At 39.6% G+C, this 13812-nt stretch overlaps 1 long non-coding RNA gene across 4 annotated transcripts in view; it reads left to right on the forward strand.

Annotated features, from left to right (window-relative positions):
* The first annotated feature begins 4396 nt into the window (after positions 1–4396).
* LOC116584601 overlaps positions 4397–13812 on the forward strand; it is a 28559-nt gene continuing 19143 nt past the window's right edge. For 3 of the 4 annotated variants that reach the window (XR_004283251.1, XR_004283250.1, XR_004283248.1), the window contains exons 1-2: positions 4397–4568; positions 11708–11770. This is a non-coding gene — a long non-coding RNA (uncharacterized LOC116584601). Of the gene's footprint in view, positions 4569–11707; positions 11771–12290; positions 12431–13812 lie in introns of those variants that run through there. The other variant, XR_004283249.1, reaches the window with a different exon arrangement.

Here is a 13812-nt window from a genome sequence, read left to right on the forward strand (position 1 = left end):
AAAAACCAGAATCTAAATTCCTTGAAGACAGAGAATTTTTCAGTTTTCACTCTGTTGAATCACCATTGCTTATAACAAAATCTGGCATACAGAGGGCACTTCATAAATACTTCTTGGATGCACCAATAACATTTAGAATTAGAGAGCCCAATGTTGCCTCTATTTTATAGACTCTTTTATAAGTAGTAAATGTAATAGTCACTTATGGAGAAAAAAGAGGGACACCTGCATTTCTGAAAATCCAGACACGAAAAGAGTATTTTCACTGTGAGAAAATGTTCTTTATTCACGACTTTTAATCATATTGAAGAATGACTAAAACACAAGAAAAATTAGAATTACCACCTTGACACTTTCCTTGATTTTCCAGAAATGAGATCTGAAATTTTCTTTTTTAAAAAGATTTATTTTGTTTGATTGATTGATTTTAAAGATTTTTATTTATCTGTTTGAGAGAGAGAGAGAAAGAGAGAGCACAAGTAGGAAAAGGGGCAGAGGGATAAGCAGACTTCCTGCTGAGCAGGGAGCCCAATGCAGGGCTCAATCCCGGGACCCTGGGATCACCACCTGAGCTGAAGACAGATGCTTAACCAACTGAGCCACCCAGGGGCCCCAAAACTTTTATTATTTTTTTAAATTTTATTTTTAAGTAATCTCTACATCCAATGTGGGACTTGAACTCACAACCCTGAGATCAAGAGTCACAGGCTCTACCAACTGAGCCACCCAGTGCCCCAAACTTAACTTTTCATGAAAGAAGGAGAAGAAAAAATTTAGATGGCCAGATAAAAAGTTTTGTGTGACAACAAGGACGATAGAACAAAACAAAGTTTAACGGCTAAATATTAAAATATCTTTGAGAACAAATCGCTTTCTGAAAGGCCCAAATTAGTTATTTCATCAAGATCAACAGGCTGACAGCAGATGGCGCTGTTCCATCTCCATCTCCACTTCTTAGGAACTGTGCAAGCAGCCACCTTGGGAATGATTAGGAGAGACTGTGGCAACTGTCCTGCACTGTAATTTTGACAAGTGACCCAGACTTAAAATTGCTTTCAATGGGAACATGTCTTTCTCCAGATATTTTACTTCCATGGAAACTATCTAAATGTGGGTATTCTAGTCATTGACTGAAGTATAGAAAATTAAAGCAGTGAAGTAGGAGAAAAAGATGGGAAAGCAGGGTAGAACTTGTGCTATGGGCATTTTTCTTACCATGCCCAGAAAGTCCATTCTAAATTGGCTGGCAATTAATTAATTCAGTTCACAATATGTCCAGCAAAGTAATAGGTGCTTAGTGTGGATCTATGAACACAATAGAGATTCCTATACCTGCAGAAATAATAATAATTCTTCTTCTTCTTCTTCTTCTTTATCTTCTTCTTCTTCTTCTTCTTCTACTTCTTCTTCTTCTTTTTAAGATTATTTGTTTATTTATTTGACAGACAGGGATCACAAGTAGGCAGAGAGGCAGGCAGAGAGAGAAGGAAGCGGGCTCCCTACCGAGTAGAGAGCCCGATATGGGACTCAATCCCAGGACCCCGGGATTATGACCTAAACTGAAGGCAGAGGCTTTAACCCACTGAGCCACATAGGGGCCCCACCTGTGGAAATTCTATTGCAACAGAGTGAGAAAGTCATTAAAAATAAGAAATAAGAAAATTGTATAGAATGTTAGAAGTTGGAATGCCTGGGTGGCTCAGCCAGTTAGGCATCTGCCTTCGGCTCAGGTCATGATCCCAGAGTCCTGGGATCGAGTCCTGCATCAGACTCCTTGCTCAGTGGGGAGTCTACTTCTCCCTCTGCCTGCTGCAGCTTCCCCCCAGCTTGTGTTCTCCCTCTCTCTGATTAAAAAGAAAAAAAAAAAAATTAGAGTGTTAGAAGTTGGTGAGTGTCACCATGAAAAGATAAAGTTTGAGCATGATAAGGCAGTTCAAAGGTCCTGGGTGATAGGGAGGATTTGATTTTATAGAGGGTATTTACTGAGAAGGTGAAAAAATTTTTTGAATATTTATTAATTTGAGAGAGAGCAAGCAAGAGAGAGTGAGGAACCATGAGTAGGAGGGGCAGAGGGAGAGGGAGAAACAGGCTCTCTGCTGAGCAGGGTGCCTGATGGGGGACTCCATTCCAGGACTTTGAGATCAGGACTTGAGCTGAAGGCAGACACTTAACCAACTGAGCCAACCAGGCGCTCCCGATTTGTGTTTTTAAAGGATCATTCTGTCTTGTGATGAGAATGGCAGACTGTAGAGTGCCAGGAGAAACTGACAGGAAACTAAGAGAGACCTATCAGATCAGCACAGGAAGAAGCTGATAGTGGCTCAGCCCGACTGTCAGTGGAGGCATTGCAAAATCTCAGGATTCTAGCTCTTTATTTATCTGGATATTTATTATCAGGATATTTATCAAATATTATTATATTCGAGTGGACAGATTTTTTTTTTTTCCCTGATGGATTGGATGTTAAGTGTGGGAAGAAGAGATGTGTCAAAGATCTCAAGGATTTTTCCTTGATTGACTGGAATGACAGGGAAGACAATAGGAAGAGTGAGTTTTGTAGCATAAATAAGGCGTTGCCAGCTGGACATACTGATTTTGAAATGCCTACCATCAACTGAAGTGGAATAATTATGGGAAGTGAGAGTCTGGGGGTGGAAGATTAGGGCCACAGTTTTGGACATACTGAATTTGAGATGTCTGTTAGCCATCAAAGTGGCAAGAAGGAGTTTCGGAAGATTTTTGAGTGTGAAACTGATCCTCTGTTTCCATCAGCATGAAATGCCTCCGAGCAGAAAGGCTGGAGTAGGACAAATGGTCTAGAAAGCAATTATGACCAGGGTCAGATAATAGGAGCCTGAATTTAAATTAGTGTGTATCTATGTAGATGTGGAAAATGTATCTATGTAGATGTATCTATGTAGGTGTGGAAATAGGGAGAAGGACAGTGATTATTGCACAGACAGAATGTCCAGGATTTAGTGGCTGGTTAGATGTGTAGCGGGAAAAAGAGATCACATGCCTGGGTCATATATATATATATATATATATATATATATATATATATATGGTGGTTAGTGATATTAGTAAAATAGAAGAGATGAATTGCAGATTTTCCCCCCTCTGTGTATATATATTTGTATATTCATTCTTCAATTCTCTTGCATTCTGCAAAATTTTCTTTGTATCATTCCATTTTTTCTTTTTTAATAAAGCTTTTATTAGTTTTTGTTATTTATTTGAGAGAGAGAGAGCGAAAGAGAGCATATGAGATAGTTCAAACAGAGAGGAAGGGTAGAGGGAGAAACAGGCTCCTCACTGAGCAGGGAGCCTCACCCGGGACTCAATCCCAGGACCCCAGGATCATGACCTGAGCCAAAGGTAGCTCCTTCACCAACTGAGCTACCCAGACGCCCCTCTTTTTGTAGCTTCCCAAAAAGTTTCAAAGAAACTGAGAAATCTACCCTACTAGGTTTAGGGGGAAAAAAACCTGTGATAATTTCTTTCCATTGTGATTCTTTTAGATAAGTCTCACTTGATGTTTATTTTACTTCTGAAACCATGAAATTTTACATTGCTTTTTAAGGTGAAGGAACCTGCACTGCTTTTGGTAATGAATAACACAGGGAATGCATCTCCCCCCAGGAAAGCAAGAAACAGCTCAAGACCAATTCTGTTGACAAGGAAGGCCAACAGGCATCAGTCTGCATCGGCACTTAAGAATTTGTCCCTTTAATGCGTGAATTTTCACAGTATTGCACAATTCCTTTGTGACGTTTTGCAAAATGCCTTTCTAATTTGCACTTTCCCTGCAGTAACTGGTAATGTCTGAATATGAGCTAGAGCGAGGGTGGTGCTGGTCTACTCACATTTATAGATTTGCCAGATGAAGGGAGCTCTTATCTTACAGGCGCATTTCCAATTTACAAGGCAATTTAAAATTTAGATTATAGGGGCACCTGGGTGGCTCAGTTGGTGAAGAATCTGCCTTCGGCTCAGGTCATGTTCCTGGGTTTCTGGGATCGAGCCCTGCATCTGGCTCCCTGCTTGATGGGGAGCCTGTTTCTCCCTGTCCTGCTCCCTTTGCTTGTGTGCCCTCACTCTCTGTCAAATAAATAAATCTTTACAAAAATTTTTAGATTACAAACAAAGAGTATCCTATTAGTTATTACTCAACCCAGATTCACACTACTATATGACAGGCACTAGAACAGGATATAGTGATGCACAATTGTAATGCCCATATTTCACTGAACCTAAGATACTTGCTGGTGGTGTTTTCTTGATCTTACCAGATTGTGTCAGGAGGAGAGTTTTAAACAACGACATTAAGATTGCCTCTGGTTGACAGATTATAAAATACTGTGAATTATAGGCTGTATATAAATTCTATAGGTCAAATGTGGAAGAAATGCATCTTAAAATTCATGAAATAGGTAACATTTATTAAGTGCTAACTCTGTCCCAGGAACTACACTCAATGCTTACGGTGTACTGATCTTGATCTAGAACACCTGCATTCGAATTGAAGTTTTGTCCGGAACATGGAAGTTTCCATCAGAACATGAAAGGTATTTGCTTTCCAGTTGTGAAACTTAATTATCTCATTAAATGCAGTTTTCCTTCTGGCAGCTTAGAAAGGCCAAGTTTCTTTTCTTTTCTAATTTTACCTCTTGAGAATCCCCCACTTTGTAAGACCTCAATTTTAGGCAGAAGTTTATTATGTAATTTGTGTAAACGAAATTTAACCAAGATATCTTTACTCCTTATTTTGTGAGAAACACTATGGTAGATTCTTTAATAATTGGCTGTTTGCCGTCTAAAACTAAAAATTCAGGGGAAGTATAGATGTTTGTAGATTCTATAAGCCATGAGAGAGCGATTGAAGTGTTGAAGGTATGTCACATGTTGAGGTCAATGGAAGAAAAACAGTATATTCTAATGGGTGTGAGGTGAAGACAGAGATCAGGGAAGATATGGAGGAAACAATGGAATTTGAGTTGAGTGATGCAAATAAGACTTCCAAGAGCAGAGAACTCTTCCAATCAAATATCTCTTAAATCCAATCAAATATCTGACAGCCCCAAATCATGGGTGATAAATGTGATGGTGGGACAACTTCCTGGAATTGAGAAGTAAAACCAAGGATCGTTCTACAAATACAGACACTCAAAACAGGAGACTAACACCCCCATTAGAGATAGCTGCATTGCCCTGGCAAGCCCCATGTGGACTAGTCTGAACTTCACTTACCACAGCTGCAAACCCTGCTGATCTCTTTTGACCTGGCAGGATAAAGGGGCCAGGTGATTGTTTTGATGGACTTAAGCCAGACTGACCTAAGTGGTACTGAATCAATGCCTGTTTATAAGGTGAGAGACTTCAGCTTTTTCAGAAGCAGTGGAGGGCTATTTCAGACATTCTTTCTGATTAAAATCCGTGCTATTCTAGAGTACACTTAAAATTCTATACCATTCCGCATAATACAAGTATGTTCAATTAAAATCAACTCTGACTGGAAATAAATAGAAGACATTTTTTTCCTTAGATATTTATTTTTGTTTTGTTTTTGTTTTCAGATTTTTGTTTTGTTTTTGTTTTGCATTTTCCAGAGACCTAAGGTCAATAGGGTTTCAAAAACATCTTTAAATATTTTTTAATTTTGAAAAAGTTTCAGATTCCTAGAAAGTTGTGAAAACCTAACAGATGGGTCTGATGCATCTTTCATCTGGTTTCTCCCAGTGGTTATATCTTATAGAATTATAATACAAAAGGATGCTGGGGGATTTGACATCAGTACTGATGTGTTCCATACTTCTGTCATAGTGTCATTTGGTGACACGTGTAGATGTGCAGACTCACTACCGCAGACAAGATACAGAGCAATTCCATCACCACAAATCTCTCCCTTGTGACTTTATAGTCACACTTATCCATTCTCCCCCAGGAAACTCCCCTAACACTTGGTAACTACTAACCTATTTTCCATCTCTACAATTTCATCATTTATGAGTGTTACATAGATCACACAGTATATATGACCTTTTGAGACTGGCTTTTCACTCCACATAATCCCTTGAGCTCTATCTAAACTGTTGTGTGTGACAGTCCGTGTCTTTTTATTGACAAGAATTCCATTGTATGGATGTGCCGCCATTTGTGTACCCACTCATCTATTGAGGGACATTTTGGTTGTTTCCCTTCTTGAAGATTACAAATAATGCTGTTATGAACAATTATGTACAGGTGGGGTTTTTTTGTTTTTTGTTTTTTTGAGATTCTTTAGTTAATTCATTTGAGAGAGAGAGAGAGAGTATGAGAGATCACAAGTCGGGGAAGGAGCAGAGGGAGAGGGAGGAGCAGACTCCCCACAGAGCAGGGAGCCCGACATGGGGTTCCATCCCATGACCCCGGGGTCAGGACCGGAGCAAAAGGCAAATGCACAACCGACTGAGCCATCCAGCTGCCCTATGAACAGGTTTTTATGTGGGTGTAAGTTTTTTCTCTGGAATAAATGTCCAAGAGCGCCATCGTCAGGTCACATGACAAGTGCAGGTTTAGTTGAAACTGCCAAACTACTGTTCAGAGAAGCTGTATCATTTTATGAGGAACATATGAAGGAAGATCATTTTTTTTTTAAAGATTTTATTTATTTATTTGACAGAGAGATCACAAGTAGGCAGAGAGGCAGGCAGAGAGAGAGAGGAGGAAGTAGGCTCCCCGCTGAGCAGAGAGCCTGACGTGGGACTCGATCCCAGGACCTTGAGATCATGACCTGAGCCGAAGGCAGCGGCTTAACCCACTGAGCCACCCAGGCGCCCCAGGAAGATCATTTTTTTAAAGGAGTATCTCTGGTTAAGAATTTCTTTTAGCTGAGAAGGGCTGTAAAGACTTTTTTAAAGATCTTACCAGCTCTTTTACCTCTATAGAGTTTGGTTGCTGAATTATCCCCATTCCTGTTGGTTTGTTTGTTTTTCTAGGGCAATTGGGCTTATTCTTTTTTTTTTTTTTAAAGATTTTATTTATTTATTTGACAGATCACAAGGAGGCAGAGAGGCAGGCAGAGAGAGAGAGAGAGAGAGGAGGAAGCAGGCTCCCCACTGAGCAGAGAGCCTGATGTGGGGCTCGATCCCGGGACCCTGGGATCATGACCTGAGCTGAAGGCAGAGGCTTTAACTCACTGAGACACCCAGGCTCCCCCAACTGGGCTTATTCTTAATGCATGGTGAAAAAATACACTTTCTTGACTGTTACTAATGAGAAACTCATCAGCCATGGTTAGGAGAGAGATATTGCCCTGCTGAAATCTGCTTAGGGGTCCTGGATCCTTCAAATCTCTCAGTCTCTTACCCTCTACTTTCTGTCTCTTCCCACAGATAGCCTCTCCCCATCCAGGACCCAGGTTTGCCCTTTTGGTTCTCTATTTGTTACAAGCTGTGTTTAAATATTATCTCAAGTATCAGGGTCTCTGGCTGGTTTGGTTCAGCACTGGCACCTAGTCCCCAGCTTCTGCCAAAGTCCCAGCACTCGTCAGGGAGACACACTCAGGGCTCCGTCGTTCAGGTCTCAATGCTGACTGTCCCACGCAGCATCATTCACTGGGTGCCCGAAGCTGGCTTGATTTTTCTTCAGGGCACATATAATCACCTGACACAATGTGCGTGTATCAGTAGTGTTAACGGTCTTACCTTGCTGGAATGTAGACTGCTTGAGGACAGGGGCTCTGTGTGGTTCAGTGGACCTGAGAGGTGCCCGGCACGTCTTACAGTCGGTAAATAGATGATGAACAAATACACCAACAGAGACTTTATAGTGATTTGCTAGTTATTCTTACGTCTCTGCGATTTATCTTTCACTCAAAGAACTGAAGTCATCCTCTGCAGTCATGGATTGAATCAGCTCACTCTCCTCAAAACCCTTAAATAGTTCCTTCATTGCTTACTGCGAAAAGCCCAGACTGAATGCTCTTGTCACCCTTGTTAAAACTCAAATGGAGGCGCCTGGGTGGCTCAGTGGGTTAAGCCGCTGCCTTCGGCTCAGGTCATGATCTCAGGGTCTTGGGATCGAGTCCCGCATCGGGCTCTCTGCTCAGCAGGGAGCCTGCTACCCTTCCTCTCTCTCTCTGCCTGCCTCTCTGCCTATTGTGATCTCTCTCTGTCAAATAAATAAATAAAATCTTAAAAAAAAAAACTCAAATGACCACAGATGTATTGGTTTATTTCTGAACTTTCAATTCTATCTCACTGATCTATGTATTTTATCCATATGGCAGAGCACATTGTTTTGATTACTGTGCTTTTAGTAAGTTTTGAAATCAGGAAGTGTAAGTAAGTAAATTTTGCTTTCTTTTTAAAGAGCAGTTTTAGGTTCACAGCAAAATTAAGAGGAAGGTAGGGAGATACTCCACACACCCCTGGCCCCGACATCTGCATAGCCTCCACCATTATCACCATAGCCCTGCTTTTCTTTTTGTTCTGGCTATTTGAGGTCTCTTGAAATTCCATCTGAATTTTAAGATGGCTTTTTCCATTTCTGCAAAAAAGACTGTTGGGAATTTGGCAGGGATTGCATTGGATCTAGATCATATTTGTAGGATTGATATTAGCCATATTGAGTTTCCATGAACATGGATGTGTTGTCTTTCCATTTATTTAAGTCTTTTTAAGTTTCTTTCAGCAATGGTTTTGTAATTTTCAGTGTATAAGTCTTTCAACTCTCTAGTTACATTTATTTCTAAGTATTTTATTCTTTTTGATCTGATACTATTATAAATGAAATTGCTTTCTTAATTTTATCTTTACATTGCTTAATTTTAGTATACATAATGAGTGTATGGAAATAACTATTTGTAATGTCAGCCCTATATCCTGCAAGTTTGCTGAATTTGATTATTAGATATAATAACTTTTTGTGGATTCTCTAGGGCTTTCTATATATAAGTTTCATGTCATCTGAGAACAGAAATGCTTTTACTTTTTCCTCTCCAATTTTATATATATATATGTAGATATATATACACACATATGTATTTATTTATTTTAAAAGATTTTATTTATTCAACAGAGAGAAAGAGACACCGAGAGAGAGAATACAAGCTGAGGAAGAAACAGGCTTCCCACGGAGCTGGGAGTCCAGTGCAGGACTTGATCCCAGGACCCTGAGATCATGATCCGAGCCAAAGGCAGACGTTTAACGACTGAGTCACCCAGGCGCCCCTCCTTTCCAATTTAGATACATTTTGTTTCATTTCCCTTCTCTTTTCTTTTTTTCTTTTCCACCGTAATTGATCTGGCTAGAACTTTCAGTACAACATTGATTGGAAGTAGCAAAAATGGCGTTCTTGTTTTATCCTTGATTTTGGGGAGAAGCTTGAAGTCTTTCACTGTTGAGTAGAATTTTACTTATAGGTCTTTCACAAATGCCTTTTATCACATTGAGGAAGACTCCTTCTAATCCTACTTAATTTTATTTTAATTTTTAAAAATATTTTATTTATTTATTTGTTTTTAAAGATTTTATTTACTTATTTTAGAGAGAAAGAGAGAGAGAGAGAGAAAGCGCGTGTGAGAGTAGGGATCAAGGGAGAGAATCTTGAAGCAGACTCCTACTGAACACAGAGCCTGCCGCAGAATTCAGTCTCACGACCCATGAGATCATAACCTGAACCAAAACCAAGAATTGGGTACTCGACTGACTGAGCCATGCCGGTGCCCTCCTACTTCGTTTATTTTTATCATGATATGTTGTTAGATTTTGTCAGATGTTTTTTCCCTGCATGAATTGAAATGATTGTTGATTCTTCTCTCCTTTCTATTAGTGTGGCATATTATATTACATTCCTGGCATAAACCCCAGTTAGTCAGCGTGTATAATCTTAATGTGCTAATGAATCCCATTTGCTAGAGTTTTAAGATTTTTCCCATATACCTTCATTTTTCTCTAGCAAAATAGAATAACTTTACTTTTCATATCCTATTTTTCCAAGTTTATTTCCTTTAAGGTTTTATTTATTTATTTATTTATGCATGCATTCATTCTTTTTTTTTAATTTTTAATTTTTAATTTTTTATAAACATATATTTTTATCCCCAGGGGTACAGGTCTGTGAATCGCCAGGTTTATACACTTCATAGCACTCACCAAAGCACATACCCTCCCCAATGTCCATAACCCCACCCCCCTTCTCCCAACCCCCCTCCCCCCCAGCAACCTTCAGTTTGTTTTGTGAGATTAAGAGTCATTTATGGCTTGTCTCCCTCCCAATCCCATCATTCATTCTTTCTTTCATTTATGAGAGGGAAGAGGGGGCAGAGGGAGAGGGATAGGGAGAGAATCCTAAGCAGGCTCCATGCCCAGCTCATAGCCTGTTATAATGCAGGGGTTGATCTCAAAACCCTTAGATCATGGCCTGAACCAAAACCATGAGTCAGATGCTGAACCAACTGAGCTACCCAGGAACCCCTCTTTTAAGGTGTTTTAAAATTCTAAGCTGTTAAAAGATTAATGAATATATATTTGAAAACACCTGCCCTATACACAGTAGGCATTTCGAAAGTACTAGCTTCTCTCTCCCTGCCCCCTCTCACCAAAATGGTATTTATAGAAATTCATGTCATTTCAAGTCTCATAACTAATCAATAACCCTTGCTTTAAGATCTCTGTCTACTTAACTTCTAACTCCAACCCCTGGCTGTCTGTTTTTGTAGGACATATTTGAATATTATGCCAAAACCCATTTCCCCCAAGACCATTCCACTCTCCTTCTGAGGGCTTTTTTGAAGGATAAGATGCTGTGAGTTTGTTGAGAGGACATTTCTAGAAGATACAAGGGAAGGGTGTAGTTACTGAGTTGCAAATTCAGCATTTTTCCTATATTCTGTAAGGATTTGTGATTTTTTTTTTTATTCATTTGTGGCATTCTCCAAGTTATGGTTAAAGGCAAATATTGCTTTTGAGGACAAGTTACTTTATAAAAGGATCTTACATAAGCTCAAGCAACTAAACTTAATTTACGGAGTTGATAAGCCAAAATAGACCTCTGGACCTCTACTGATATGAAGTTTCAGATGGCTAAACTTCTTAGGTTGGTAGAAGAAGGGTTATTTTATGCCTGCAAACCCCATGGCTCCTTGTTAAGAATCCCCCTGTTGCTACTTGACTATGTGTTTGCAAGTGTTCATTTGCAGTTTGAGGTTACTTCTGTATGCCTCTTGCTCTTTTGTCTCTCTCTTTTTTTCTACCATTCCCTGCTTTACTTTTGAGTAGAAATTGAGTAGAAATCAAATTTTCAGGTAAATGACTTATCTGTTGCTGGTGGAAATTCTCAGTACTTTGACCTTTATTGCTTTGACAGCTTTTTCAATTTTAACTAGCCCCTTAACACTCATTTGTGTAAGAAGCTTTATTGGAAATTTCGAAAACCTATTTGCTTTGAATAAAGAAGTGCCCTCCAAAGCATGGTCTTTTCCTCTTATAACTTAAAAGAGACTTAGGAAAAATCTAAATGTAACGGGTGCACCTTGTGTGGATGCTAATTTGAACCAACTGCAACAAGAACATGTAAAAAACAGTTTTAAGTAGCAAATGGAGGTATTTATTTTAGAATTATCTTTTTCTTAGTGGAAATGATAAGAAGCTAAGTTCTTATGAAGAGGAAAGAAGTTCCCTTCAATACTTATTAATAATTTAAAAATCCATTTCATTTTCCTAGAAGATGATTGGAAGGAGTTCTGAGTTTTCATTTATCCAGTAAGTGGCCAAGATTGCAAAGCTGGTAAATATCAGAGCTGGAACTAACAAGTATGCAGCTGGGGACAGGGTGGCTAACTGTGCAGCAGGGAGCTCTCCTCTCTTTCCTCCCATGCTTTCCCTTCCTTCTCTTTTCCTCTTCTCCTTCTCCTCCTCCGCCTTCTTCTCCTCCTCCCTTATCTCCTCCTCCTCCTTTTCTCTTTCTCTTTCTCCTTCTTCTTGAGCTGTTTCATTGAAGCACGATTTACATACCGTGTGATTACGCACTCTAGGTGTAGTTAGGTAAATTTAGTAATCTCATGGAACTATCCACTACCACCACAACCTGGGTTTACTGTATTTATTTGAGACAGAGAGAGAACACTAGCAGTGGGAGAGGGTTAGAGGGACAGGAAGAGAGATAGGCAGAGGGAGAAGCACTCCCACTGAGCAAGGAGCCCAACGTGGACTCTATCCCCGGACCCTGGGATCATGACCAGAGCTGAAAGCACACACTTAACAAACGGAGTTAATAACTCCGTTTTAAATCATTCTTATCACTCCAGAAGTTGCCTTGTGCTCATTTGCAGTCAATCCCACTCCTGTCTTCAGACCGAGAAAACGATAGTTCAACTTTCTGACTTTATATATTTGCTGTTTCTATAAATTTCAAATAAATGAAATAATTAAATATTGTAATATTTTACATCTAGTTTCTTTCTACATCTTTTTTTTTAAAATTAAGATTTAATTTTTTTAGAGAGGTTTAAGTTTCACAGCAAAACTGAGAGGAAGGTATAGAGATTTTCCAAATTCTCCCTGCCCTCACGCATGCACAACCTCCCTTATTACCAATATCCTCCAAGAAGTGGTACATTTGTTACAATTAGTGAACCAACACTGACACATCATTATCACCTAGAATCCATAGTTTACATGAAGGTTCACTCTTATACGTTCTGTGGGTTTGGATAAACATATAATGACATGTAACTGTTATTATGGTATTTTATTTATTTGACAGAGCGATCACAAGTAGGCAGAGAGGCAGGCAGAGGCGGGAGGGGGAAGCAGGCTCCCTGCTGAGCAGAGAACCCAATGTGCTGTGGGCTCCATCCCAGGAAGCTGAAGATCATGACCTGAGCCCAAGGCAGAGGCTCAACCCATTGAGCCACTCAGGCACCCCTTTAGTATGGTATTTTACAGAGCATTTTCACTGCCCTAAAAACTCCCTGCACTTCTCCCAATCATCCCCCTGCCCATGCCATGACAACCACTGACTTTTTTATTGTCTTCAGTTTTGCCTTTCCCAGAATGTTGTATAGTTGGAATCATACAGTATGTAGCCTTTTCAGATTGCTTTTTTTCCCCACGTGGTAATACGTGTCTGAGATTTCTCCATGTCTTTTCATGGCTTAGTAGCCCATTCCTTTTTAGCACTAAGTAATATGTCACTGTTTGGAGGACCATCATTTATTTATCCATTCATCTACTCATGGGCATCTTGGCTGCTTCAAAGTTTTGGCATTTATGACTAAAATCCTTCTAAACATCTGCGTGCAGAATTTTGAGTGGACATAAGTTTTCTTTCAACTCCTTTGGGTAAGTAAATGCCACATAAATACAAATAAATGCATGACTTCTGGATCTTATGTTAAGAGCATGTTTATTTGGTTTTATAGGAAATCGCCAAACTGTCATTTTAAAGTGGCTGCACAATTTTGCACACCACTAATAATGAATATGACTTCCTGTTGCTCTTCATTCTCTTTAGCACTGAGGGTTGTCAGCGTTCTGGACTTTGGCCATCCTAATAAATGTGTAGTAGCATATCACTATTGTTTTATTTTGCATTTTCCTGTGATATAGAATGTGCAGCATATTTTCACATGCTTATTTGCCATCTATATATATTTTCTTTGGTGAGGTGTCTGTTAATGTCTTTGGACCTTTTTTTTTTTAAGATTTTATTTATTTATTTCACAGACAGAGATCACAAGTAGGCAGAGAGGCAGGCAGAGAGAGAGGGGACGGGATGCAGGCTCCCCACCAAGCAGAGAGCCCGATGCGGGGCTCGATCCCAGGACC

Source organism: Mustela erminea, chromosome 2 (genome assembly GCF_009829155.1).
Source record: "Mustela erminea isolate mMusErm1 chromosome 2, mMusErm1.Pri, whole genome shotgun sequence".
NCBI classification, from domain to species: domain Eukaryota; kingdom Metazoa; phylum Chordata; class Mammalia; order Carnivora; family Mustelidae; genus Mustela; species Mustela erminea.